The sequence below is a fragment of the Artemia franciscana genome, chromosome 20, assembly GCF_032884065.1.
Source record: "Artemia franciscana chromosome 20, ASM3288406v1, whole genome shotgun sequence".
Classification (NCBI taxonomy): Eukaryota; Metazoa; Arthropoda; class Branchiopoda; order Anostraca; family Artemiidae; genus Artemia; species Artemia franciscana.
This window is the reverse complement of record NC_088882.1, coordinates 27,191,890-27,205,237: the sequence shown is the minus strand read 5'-3', so window position 1 is coordinate 27,205,237 and position 13,348 is coordinate 27,191,890.

Sequence of the window (13,348 nt, the reverse complement as noted above, 5' to 3'; positions counted from 1 at the left end):
AATCAGATAACATTGTACGTAATTTCAGACTCATTTTCAAAACTTTCGCTTTCAGTAACCCGCTAATTTTTCTCCATAGCCGTAAGGTCTCGATTTAAACTCAGCAGGTTCAGTATCTTGTCATCTGTTGAAACACGAAGTTCGTGAATTGTGGTTGCAAACAAAGATGGATAGATTCCTAATCAGGAATAACAAGAAGCCGAATGATGGTACCCAAAACTCTGAACCTGCACCTAAGAAGAAGAAATATGACGAATCATCGGTCAAAGTGCGTCGATATTTGTCAGAATACCTAGGGCTCGGATTTAGTGCGACAAAGTCTGATCCAGTGAATGCACAGTGCGTTCTTTGTGGTCAAGTCTTGGCCAACAGTTCCATGAAACCTGCGCATATGAACCGGCATCTCAGTACTGTGCACCCTTCTCATGTCGGTAAGCCCATAGAGTTTTTCAAGCGTAAACAAGAAGCATTCGCTAGTAACTGTTTGGAAATTGCAAAAGTGGCATCAGTTTCTTCAAAGGCTCTCCGGGCTTCGTATGCTGTTTCATATTTAGTTGCGAAACAGAAAAAACCGCACACCATCGCCGAATGTCTGATATTACCAGCACTAGTGAAAGTCAGTGAAATAATGTTTGACACGAAAACTGCTACTGCCCTTCAGTCTATACCTGTGTCGAACAATACCATTTCAAGAAGGATAGAAGACATTGCAAGCGATATTGTCATGCAGGTTATTGAGCAAATAAAGTTGACGAAGATGTTTGCGTTACAGCTTGACGAAAGCACGGATGTGTCAGGTGAAGCCCAGGTGATCGTCTTTGTTCGATATCAAGATTGTTCTGACATAAGAGAAAATATTCTGTTTTGTCAAAACCTACAGTCAAGAACAACAGGAGAAGAACTATTCAAGGTGATTGACAAATTCTTCGCAGAAGGGGGCATCTTGTGGGACTGGTGTCTATCAGTTTGCAGTGATGGAGCTGCCGCACTAACAGGAAAGAAAAATGGGCTCATGGCCTGGATAAGGAAGAAAAATCCAAAGGTGAAGTGGTTGCACTGCATCATTCACAGGCAAGCTCTTGCATCGAAAAGGATGAACGCACATCTGCACGAGACCCTCAAAGAGGCTGTAAAAGTGATCAACTTCATCAAAGCCCGACCACTGAACTCAAGAATGTTCAAGTTGCTGTGCCAAGAGATGGGTTCAGAACATCAACATTTACTTCTGCACACAGAAGTTCGCTGGTTGTCTCGTGGGAAGATTTTAAACAGACTTTTCGAGCTTCGACAAGAAGTTCATATGTTTCTTCTGGAGCAAAAATCTGCATTCAGTTCACTTTTTGAAAACCAGGACTGGGTCTGCAGGCTGGCCTATCTTGCGGATATTTTCGACAAACTGAATGACTTGAATCTTGCAAGGTTTCCGGACGGACGAACTCTCCCTGAATTCGAAGATGTGTGCTTTCATCAAGAAATTGGAGTTCTGGCTTAAAAAGGTTCAAAGAAACAGCGTTAGTGTCTTCCTGACCCTTGACAAGTTTGCGGACGATAGTGAAATTGATAACCTCAACACAATCTGTGATTGTATTCGGGAGCATCTGACAAAGTTGCGAGATGAACTTGTGTCATATTTACCATCGATTATGAACCAAGATAGAACGCAGGATTGGATCCAAAATCCATTTGTTGAAGACGTGACCTCAAGCTCCGGTCTTAGTGACAAGCTTACAGAGAATCTGATCGAACTTGCCAGTGATCGCGCCTTAGAACTGAAATTCCAAAATGTAACTGTTTCCCAGTTTTGGCTGGAGGTGAAAGGAGAATACAAGGAACTAAGTGAAATCGCCATGTTTGCTTTATTACCATTCGGATCCACTTATCTTTGTGAAGTGTCATTTTCGGCAATGTCATTGATCAAAACCAAACACAGAAACAGACTGAGTGTACAAAATGACCTTATAATTGCCGTTAGTGACATCGAGCCAAGATTTGATAATATTTTAGCAAAAAAGCAGCCTCAAGTTTCTCATTGATTTTGTACGTACATTTAAGCACCGTCATATTGGACAATAAATCTCGTGTTTTTGAAAATCTGATTTTAGTTAAGAAAAAAGTAAAACAACGATTCTCAAGAAAGGGGTACGCAAACTTTTTGGGCCTTGACTAGGGGTACGCGGACCGAAAAAGGTTGGGAACCACTGCCCTACAATATCCTATCATTTTTTGGGATGGAGTCGACGGCTATCACTTTAATATTAAAATGATAAATCCAGCCACTAACAAAGAAATGGATAAGAAATGCAGCGCAATGAAATATTATGCCTATAGATTAATGATTCGTCATTTATTAGATTTATATATAATCCATCTTGGGATTAGATACAACAGCTTTTACATCCTGGACAATCGCCGGTTCATAGACATGCCATTACGGCCCATGTCTTCCGGCAAAAGTTGCTCTCCTTCATCTCTTACAGAGTTATGGGAGAAATACAAATCGCAAACGGCCGAGAATATACTCCACCGAATACGGCTAGAAAGGTCAGATATGACCTTGGACCTTACAACAGAAATTTATAACTGCACTTTAGTTATGATTGAAGATTTGTGCTTATCTATTGCAAACAAACTTCTCAAGCATTTGGAAATGCCTTCACCTAATCGTACTGCTCCTATTTCTACATGTGTAGAATGGGATCGTGAACAAAGTTACAACACAATTGATCTATTGCCGTATGTTACAGACCGGGACACCGGGATACAAGGAATATAAATGACGACCAGGACACTCAAAGAGAAATTACAGACCGGGAATGCACGTTGCAAAATGTTTCCCGACGTTGAAAGGACTATCGTTTCCGAATTGCAACTTCTTTTCCACGAAAATAATGATTTAGTGCATCTGTTCAAAACAGCTATTGATTTGATGCCTACTGATACGCATAAAATTGTTATTTCCGCTGACAAAACGCCTACTGGCGAACATGTGCGTAGATGCAATGCTCCAACTATCGACGAAGTGGCAATCGTTATGGTGGGTGATCAGTTTTTACCTCGAGATATTATTCTTCATAAGCGAAAACGTAATAGAGGCAACAATCGTGACAGGGCCTTTTGAGGTTGAACACTCTTTGAGTATTCCGGTCGTAATTTATATTCCCTGTGTTCCGGTGTGTCGGTCGTCATTTATGTCCCGGTCTGTAATTTCTCTTTGATTGTCCCTGTCACCATTTATATTCCCTGTGTCCCGGTCGCCATTTGCGTCCTGGTGTCCCGGTCTGAGACTTCATCTTATAATGACGTCATATACAAATCCTTGTATACTTATAATGACGTCATATGCGCACAAACAAACATACAACTTATTTTTATATATATACTAGCTGTTGGGGTGGCACTTCGCGCCACCCCAACACCTAGTTGGTGGGGGCGCTTCGCGCCCCCCCAAGCCCCCCCGCGCGCGTAAGTCGTTACGCGCCATAATAGTTACGCGCCATTGTAGTTGTGTCCCTATGTCCCACCTGTGAATATAGATAGATATATATATATATATATATATATATATATATATATATATATATATATATATATATATATATATATATATATATGGTTTTAACTACGTAAAACTTGCGAATATACAACATTCTTTGCTGTCCCATTGTCTTTGCATATAAATAGATTGTCAGGTTTACCGACTCTTGAACATGCAACATATAATGGTCCATGGGAAAACAATCTGTATTCAGATCTATACCTCATGATTCTAATGATTGCCCTTGAGCTTTGTTGATGGTGATTGCTAATCGACCATTCCCTGTCCCGGTGTCCCGGTCGTCATTTACATCCCCCTGTTTCCCCCGGTGTCCCCGTTGTAGTTGTGTCCCTGTGTCCCGGTCGTCATTTATATTCCCTGTGTCCCGGTCGTCATTTGTATCCCGGTGTCCCGGTCTGTATATACATTCGTTTTTTAGTTTTGTTTTTCTCCTTTATTTTTTTCCTTTTTTTTTCTTTTTTAGCTTATTTAGATTTTTAGATTTTTTAGTTTTTTTATTAGTTTTTAGTTTTTTTTTCTTTTTAGTTTTTTTGTCCCGGTCGTCATTTATATCCCCCTGTTTCCCCCGGTGTCCCCGTTGTAGTTGTGTCCCTGTGTCCCGGTCGTCATTTATATTCCCTGTGTCCCGGTCGTCATTTGTATCCCGGTGTACCGGTCTGTATATACATTCCTTTTTTAGTTTTGTTTTTCTCCTTTATTTTTTTCCTTTTTTTTTCTTTTTTAGTTTATTTAGATTTTTAGATTTTTTAGTTTTTTTATTAGTTTTTAGTTTTTTTTTCTTTTTAGTTTTTTTGTAGTTTTTAACTTCTTTTTAGTTTTGTTAATTTTTTTTTTTACTTATGTCCTGGTCGTCATTCATACTCCCTGTGTCCCGGTGCTTCCCGGTGCTTTGTTGATTGATAATCGAACATTCCTTTTGTCCTGGTCGCTTTCTCTTTGAGTTTCGTCATTTATTTTTTTCTTTTTTAGTTCTTTTAGTTTTTACCTTTTTTAGTTTTTTTTAGTTTTTTAGATGAAAATTTTTTTTAGTTTTTTCCTTTTTTTCTTTTTAGTTTTTTATTGGTTTTTACCTTTATTTTAGCTTATTTTTCAGTTTTTTCCTTTTTTTAGTTTTTTTTTATTTTTTATTTTTTTTAGTTTTTTACCTTTTTTTAGTTTTTTTAGTTTTTTTAGTTTTTTAGCTTTTTTACTTTTTTTATTAGTTTTTAGTTTTTTTTGTAGTTTTTGCCTTTTTTTAGTTTTTTCAGTTTTTTTTTTTAGTTTTTTAGTTTTTTTTTGTAGTTTTTGCCTTTTTTTAGTTTTTTTAGTTTTTTAGCTTTTTTATTTTTTTTATTAGTTTTTAGTTTTTTTTGTAGTTTTTGCCTTTTTTAGTTTTTTCAGTTTTGACGTCACCTGATCCAGTTTTTTCAGGTGACGTCACCTGACACATCCATCCACACATCCATCCACACATCCACAGACAGACAACTTATTTTTATATATATAGATAGATTATGCCCTGAGATTCGAATCGGGCTATGGAGTAAAAGTAAGCAACAAGCAACTGTTCGATCTGGACTTGGCGGACGACGTTTTCCTTCTCGAAGAGTCTAAAGAACGGTTGCAGCAGCTACTTGACACTATACTGAGAATGCAAAGAATGTCGGGCTAAAGATAAACATTGACAAATCGAAGAGCATGGCCATCACAACCTCGCCACTTGTTCTCAATTGCAAAAACAAGGATCTAGAAAAAGTCCAGGAGTTCAAGTTCCTGGGTAGCTGGATTGATTGAGATGGAGAGATGTCGACCAAGATTAAATGTAGAATTGGACAAGCTACTGGTACTTTCAATAGACTGAAGCCTATTTGGAGAAGTAATAAATATTCAATGCCACTGATGCTTCGACTCTTCAACAGCAATGTACTCTCAATTCTCCTTTACGCAAGTGAATGTTGGGAAATAAACCCCCAGCTTGAAAAAAGGATCCTTGCATTTGAAAATATGATCCTCAGAAGAATGTTGAATACAAACTGGCAACAAAAAATTATAGATGCAGAAATACGCAGAAAAACAGGTCAACCTTCAGTCATTGAGTTGCTGAAAAGAAGGTGGTGGAAATACCTGGGACACGTTCTTCGTATGAAAGAGAGCCGCCTTCCTCGAACAACCTATGAATGGAAGCCAGGCGGTAGAAGAAAGAGTGGCCGCCCCACAAATACATTGAGACGAACATATGACCGAGATCTGAGGACGGCCGGCACCTCACTAATACCTGACTGGGAAGACGTCATCGCTGCAGCATCAATGCGAGACGAATGGAGAGGCTTTGTCGACGCCCTATGCGCTGCCGATGGCTCTGGAGGGACTAAGGTCTAAGGTAAGAATTCCTTCTTAACTATATTCAGACAAAAAATATATAGAGACTATATCAGAACTATATTTCTGAACTATAACTATAACTATATATCTGATAACTATATCAGACTATATTTCATATCTTTTGAAGATGATGAATTTGAATGATTATTTTCGGGTTTCAACAGTAGCTGGCAACCCAGTAAGAAACGATCACGTCCCATTGTAAAAAATACAATATCAGGGTTGCGTCGGTAACTAGCAACCTAGTAAGCGACGATCACTTCCCACAGTAGAAACTGTAATACCCCAAAAATCCTTAAAAATAGTGTCAGCTCAAAACAAGAAGTAAACTACTAGAACCGCCTTGTCTGAACCCCCCAATATAGGAAACTTGCCGTCTCTTCGTTTGAACAACAAGGAAAATCAATTGGCTTGAAAAACATGGAAAGTGGCTGAAACCACGATATTTTGCATCGAAAGTATCTTTCTTCTTTTCCGTTTTATTCTCCCCAGCTAGAGGAGTACTGAAACATCATAGAGATATACTTAATAGCTCATTTTAAAACAAATTGATGGATTTGAAAACCTTTCGTAGTTAACAAAATAATTTCTAAAATAAAATACTTTTCTTGTGAAAAACTGCATTTTTGTATAACACTTGAGTAAAAAATGTTATTAAAATCTTCTTGCTCATTAAGATAAAAATAGGATTTCATTTTTAACATTAATCCATGTTTCAGCGACGATAATATTTTGCATCGAGGGCATCCTTTTTTCTGTCCGTTTTTTTTTCCACTATGAGAGAGCTATGTACTGAGAAATCATAAAGACCGGTTTACTGGCTTTAAGAAAATTGCTACATCTAGTGCCTTTTGTAATTAAAAACAAAAAGTTTATAAAATAGAGCCGCTTTTTACTAAAAACTGCATTTTTATGTTTAAGATGAATCATAATCGTAGGTTTTAGCCAGGTCGTCTCTTACTGCTAAAATTAATAAATAAGTCATAAGCTTTTCCCTGTTTGTAATCTTCGCAGTATACAGCAAAGGACAATGAATCGCAAACGGCCGAGAATGTACTCCACCAAATACGGCTAGAAAGGTCAGATATGACCTTGGACTTTACAACAGAAATTTATAACTGCACTTTAGTTACGATTGAAGATTTGTGCTTATCTATTGCAAACAAACTTCTCAAGTATTTGGAAATGCCTTCACCTAATCGTACTGCGTCTATTTCTACATGTGTAGAATGGGATCGTGAACAAAGTTACAACACAATTGATCTATTGCCGTTTGTTACAGACCGGGACACCGGGATACAAGGAATATAAATGACGACCGGGACACTCAAAGAGAAATTACAGACCGGGACACAAATGACAAGCGGGACACAGGGAATATAAATGACGACCGGGACAAAGGGACACAACTACAACGGGGAAGCCGGAAGGGCACATGGGGGATATATAAATGACGACGGGGACACAGGGAATATTCCATTAGCAATTACCATCAACAAAGCCCAAGGGCAATCATTAGAAAAATGCGGTATAGATCTGAATACGGATTTTTTTCCCATGGACAATTATATGTTGCATGTTCAAGAGTCGGTAAACCTGAAAATCTATTTATATGTACAGACAATGGGACAGCGAAGAATGTTGTATACTCGCAAGTTTTACGTAGTTAAAAACACATATGTATATATATACACATATATATATATATACTAGCTGTTGGGGTGGCGCTTCGCGCCACCCCAACACCTAGTTGGTGGGGGCGCTTCGCGCCCCCCCCAAGCCCCCCCGCGCGCGTAAGTCGTTACGCGCCATAATAGTTACGCGCCATTGTAGTTGTGTCCCTATGTCCCACCTGTGAATATAGATAGATATATATATATGGTTTTAACTACGTAAAACTTGCGAATATACAACATTCTTTGCTGTCCCATTGTCTTTGCATATAAATAGATTGTCAGGTTTACCGACTCTTGAACATGCAACATATAATGGTCCATGGGAAAACAATCTGTATTCAGATCTATACCTCATGATTCTAATGATTGCCCTTGAGCTTTGTTGATGGTGATTGCTAATCGACCATTCCCTGTCCCGGTGTCCCGGTCGTCATTTACATCCCCCTGTTTCCCCCGGTGTCCCCGTTGTAGTTGTGTCCCTGTGTCCCGGTCGTCATTTATATTCCCTGTGTCCCGGGTCCCGGTCGTCATTTGTATCCCGGTGTCCCGGTCTGTATATACATTCGTTTTTTAGTTTTGTTTTTCTCCTTTATTTTTTTCCTTTTTTTTTTCTTTTTTAGCTTATTTAGATTTTTAGATTTTTTAGTTTTTTTATTAGTTTTTAGTTTTTTTTTCTTTTTAGTTTTTTTGTCCCGGTCGTCATTTATATCCCCCTGTTTCCCCCGGTGTCCCCGTTGTAGTTGTGTCCCTGTGTCCCGGTCGTCATTTATATTCCCTGTGTCCCGGTCGTCATTTGTATCCCGGTGTACCGGTCTGTATATACATTCGTTTTTTAGTTTTGTTTTTCTCCTTTATTTTTTTCCTTTTTTTTTTCTTTTTTAGTTTATTTAGATTTTTAGATTTTTTAGTTTTTTTATTAGTTTTTAGTTTTTTTTTCTTTTTAGTTTTTTTGTAGTTTTTACCTTCTTTTTAGTTTTGTTAATTTTTTTTTTTACTTGTGTCCTGGTCGTCATTTATACTCCCTGTGTCCCGGTGCTTTGTTGATTGCTAATCGAACATTCCTTTTGTCCTGGTCGCTTTCTCTTTGAGTGTCGTCATTTATTTTTTTCTTTTTTAGTTCTTTTAGTTTTTACCTTTTTTAGTTTTTTTTAGTTTTTAGTTTTTTTAGTTTTTTACCTTTTTTTAGTTTTTTTAGTTTTTTTAGTTTTTTAGCTTTTTTATTTTTTTTATTAGTTTTTAGTTTTTTTGTAGTTTTTGCCTTTTTTTTAGTTTTTTTAGTTTTTTAGCTTTTTTATTAGTTTTTAGTTTTTTTTTGTAGTTTTTGCCTTTTTTTAGTTTTTTTAGTTTTTTAGCTTTTTTATTTTTTTTTATTAGTTTTTAGTTTTTTTTGTAGTTTTTGCCTTTTTTTAGTTTTTTCAGTTTTGACGTCACCTGATCCAGTTTTTTCAGGTGACGTCACCTGATCCACGATCCACAGATCCACAGACAACTTATTTTTATATATATAGATAGTTTTTTTTTTTTACTTATGTCCTGGTCGTCATTTATACTCCCTGTGTCCCGGTGCTTTGTTGATTGCTAATCGAACATTCCTTTTGTCCTGGTCGCTTTCTCTTTGAGTGTCGTCATTTATTAGTTTTTTCCTTTTTTTTTTTTTAGTTTTTTATTGGTTTTTACCTTTATTTTAGCTTATTTTTCAGTTTTTTCCTTTTTTTTAGTTTTTTTTTATTTATTATTTTTTTTTAGTTTTTTACCTTTTTTTAGTTTTTTTAGTTTTTTTTAGTTTTTTAGCTTTTTTACTTTTTTTATTAGTTTTTAGTTTTTTTTTGTAGTTTTTGCCTTTTTTTAGTTTTTTCAGTTTTTTTTTTAGTTTTTTATTGGTTTTTACCTTTATAGTTTTTTTAGTTTTTTAGCTTTTTTATTTTTTTTATTAGTTTTTAGTTTTTTTTGTAGTTTTTGCCTTTTTTTAGTTTTTTCAGTTTTGACGTCACCTGATCCAGTTTTTTCAGGTGACGTCACCTGATCCATCCATCCATCCACAGACAGACAACTTATTTTTATATATATAGAATATATATATATATATATATATATATATATATATATATACTAGCTGTTGGGGTGGCGCTTCGCGCCACCCCAACACCTAGTTGGTGGGGGCGCTTCGCGCCCCCCCCAAGCCCCCCCGCGCGCGTAAGTCGTTACGCGCCATAATAGTTACGCGCCATTGTAGTTGTGTCCCTATGTCCCACCTGTGAATATAGATAGATATATATATATGGTTTTAACTACGTAAAACTTGCGAATATACAACATTCTTTGCTGTCCCATTGTCTTTGCATATAAATAGATTGTCAGGTTTACCGACTCTTGAACATGCAACATATAATGGTCCATGGGAAAACAATCTGTATTCAGATCTATACCTCATGATTCTAATGATTGCCCTTGAGCTTTGTTGATGGTGATTGCTAATCGACCATTCCCTGTCCCGGTGTCCCGGTCGTCATTTACATCCCCCTGTTTCCCCCGGTGTCCCCGTTGTAGTTGTGTCCCTGTGTCCCGGTCGTCATTTATATTCCCTGTGTCCCGGGTCCCGGTCGTCATTTGTATCCCGGTGTCCCGGTCTGTATATACATTCGTTTTTTAGTTTTGTTTTTCTCCTTTATTTTTTTCCTTTTTTTTTCTTTTTTAGCTTATTTAGATTTTTAGATTTTTTAGTTTTTTTATTAGTTTTTAGTTTTTTTTTCTTTTTAGTTTTTTTGTCCCGGTCGTCATTTATATCCCCCTGTTTCCCCCGGTGTCCCCGTTGTAGTTGTGTCCCTGTGTCCCGGTCGTCATTTATATTCCCTGTGTCCCGGTCGTCATTTGTATCCCGGTGTACCGGTCTGTATATACATTCGTTTTTTAGTTTTGTTTTTCTCCTTTATTTTTTTCCTTTTTTTTTTCTTTTTTAGTTTATTTAGATTTTTAGATTTTTTAGTTTTTTTATTAGTTTTTAGTTTTTTTTTCTTTTTAGTTTTTTTGTAGTTTTTACCTTCTTTTTAGTTTTGTTAATTTTTTTTTTACTTGTGTCCTGGTCGTCATTTATACTCCCTGTGTCCCGGTGCTTTGTTGATTGCTAATCGAACATTCCTTTTGTCCTGGTCGCTTTCTCTTTGAGTGTCGTCATTTATTTTTTTCTTTTTTAGTTCTTTTAGTTTTTACCTTTTTTAGTTTTTTTTAGTTTTTAGTTTTTTTAGTTTTTTACCTTTTTTTAGTTTTTTTAGTTTTTTTAGTTTTTTAGCTTTTTTATTTTTTTTATTAGTTTTTAGTTTTTTTGTAGTTTTTGCCTTTTTTTTAGTTTTTTTAGTTTTTTAGCTTTTTTATTAGTTTTTAGCTTTTTTGTAGTTTTTGCCTTTTTTTAGTTTTTTTAGTTTTTTAGCTTTTTTATTTTTTTTATTAGTTTTTAGTTTTTTTTGTAGTTTTTGCCTTTTTTTAGTTTTTTCAGTTTTGACGTCACCTGATCCAGTTTTTTCAGGTGACGTCACCTGATCCACGATCCACAGATCCACAGACAACTTATTTTTATATATATAGATAGTTTTTTTTTTTTTACTTATGTCCTGGTCGTCATTTATACTCCCTGTGTCCCGGTGCTTTGTTGATTGCTAATCGAACATTCCTTTTGTCCTGGTCGCTTTCTCTTTGAGTGTCGTCATTTATTAGTTTTTTCCTTTTTTTTTTTAGTTTTTTATTGGTTTTTACCTTTATTTTAGCTTATTTTTCAGTTTTTTCCTTTTTTTTATTTTTTTTTTATTTTTTATTTTTTTTTAGTTTTTTACCTTTTTTTAGTTTTTTTAGTTTTTTTAGTTTTTTAGCTTTTTTACTTTTTTTATTAGTTTTTAGTTTTTTTTTGTAGTTTTTGCCTTTTTTCAGTTTTTTCAGTTTTTTTTTTAGTTTTTTATTGGTTTTTACCTTTATAGTTTTTTTAGTTTTTTAGCTTTTTTATTTTTTTTATTAGTTTTTAGTTTTTTTTGTAGTTTTTGCCTTTTTTTAGTTTTTTCAGTTTTGACGTCACCTGATCCAGTTTTTTCAGGTGACGTCACCTGACCCATCCATCCATCCACAGACAGACAACTTATTTTTATATATATAGATATAGAAGATATATATATATAAAAATAAGTTGTTTTTGTGTTATGTCTGTCTGTCTGTCTGTCCGCATATGATGTCTGAATTATTTCATCGTATACCAATTCAAAAACGAATGTATTCAAGCCCGGAGTAGCTGAGTAGGTAACGCGTTATGTTCCAGGCTCTAGGTCCGAGAGGTTGCAGGTTCGAACCTTGGCTAGGTAAAAACTACAAAAAAAAAACTAAAAAGAAAAAACTAAAAACTAAAAAAAGAACTAAAAAAACTAAAAAAAAAACTAAAAAAAAACTAAAAACTAATAAAGAAACTTAAAAAGCTAAAAAACTAAAAAAAGTAAAAAAGAAAAAAAACAATAAAAGGAAAAAACTTAAAAAATAAAGGAGAAAAACAAAACTAAAAAAAAAAAATAAAAATAAAAAAAAACTAAAAAGGTAAAAACTACAAAAAAAATATAAAGAAAAAAGAAAAAAACTAAAAAAACTAAAAAAATTGTAAAAACCAAAAAAAAAACTAAAAAGAAAAAAGGGGAAAAACAAAAAAAAATTATTTCATCATATACCAATTCAAAAACGAATGTATATACAGACCGGGACACCGGTACACAAATGACGACCGCGACACAGGGAATATAAATGACGACCGGGACACAGGGACACGAGAAAAACAAAACTAAAAAAAATAAAAAAAACTAAAAAGGTAAAAACTACAAAAAAAAACTAAAAAGAAAAAAAAGGGGAAAAATACAAAAATTTATTTCATCATATACCAATTCAAAAACGAATATATATACAGACCGGGACACCGGGACACAAATGACGACCGGGACACGGGGAATATAAATGACGACCGGGACACAGGGACACAACTATAACGGGGACGCCGGGGGGCACAGGGGGATATATAAATGACGACGGGGACACAGGGAATGTTCGATTACCAATCACCATCAAGAAACCTCAAGGGCAATCATTAGAATCATGAGGTATAACTAAAAAAAAACTAAAAAAAAGGTAAAAAACTAAAAACTAAAAAAAAGACCAATTCAAAAACGAATGTATATACAGACCGGGACACAAATGACGACCGGGACACTCAAAGAGAAATTAAAGACTGGGACACCGGGACACAAATGACGACCGGGACACAGGGAACATAAATGACGACCGGGACATAGGGACATAGATATTTTCTATAATATCTATTATTTAGGTGTTACACGAAAATGCAGTTTTTCTTAAGTAGAAATTTTCCTTTAAACGAGCTGTTAAATAGCTGTGTATGATATTTCATTGCCCCAGAAGCTACAGAGTACAAAACATAAAGAAAAAAGATGCCTTTAATTCAGAATATTCTGGTTGCACCAACTGTTCTTGTTCGATCCGTCTCATTATTGAAAGTCTACTGTTGTCGACAAACATGACGTCAGTCGACACACAAACATGACGTCAGTCGACACACAAACAACTTATTTTTATATATATAGATAGATATACCAAGGGCTTTTAAATACACCAATATTCTTTAATGAGCCATTAAATAAATTTCTATGATATTCTAGTGCTCTGCTTGCTCAGAAGAAAAAGAAAAGAAAGAAAGAAATGAAAAGGTGCCCTATATGCA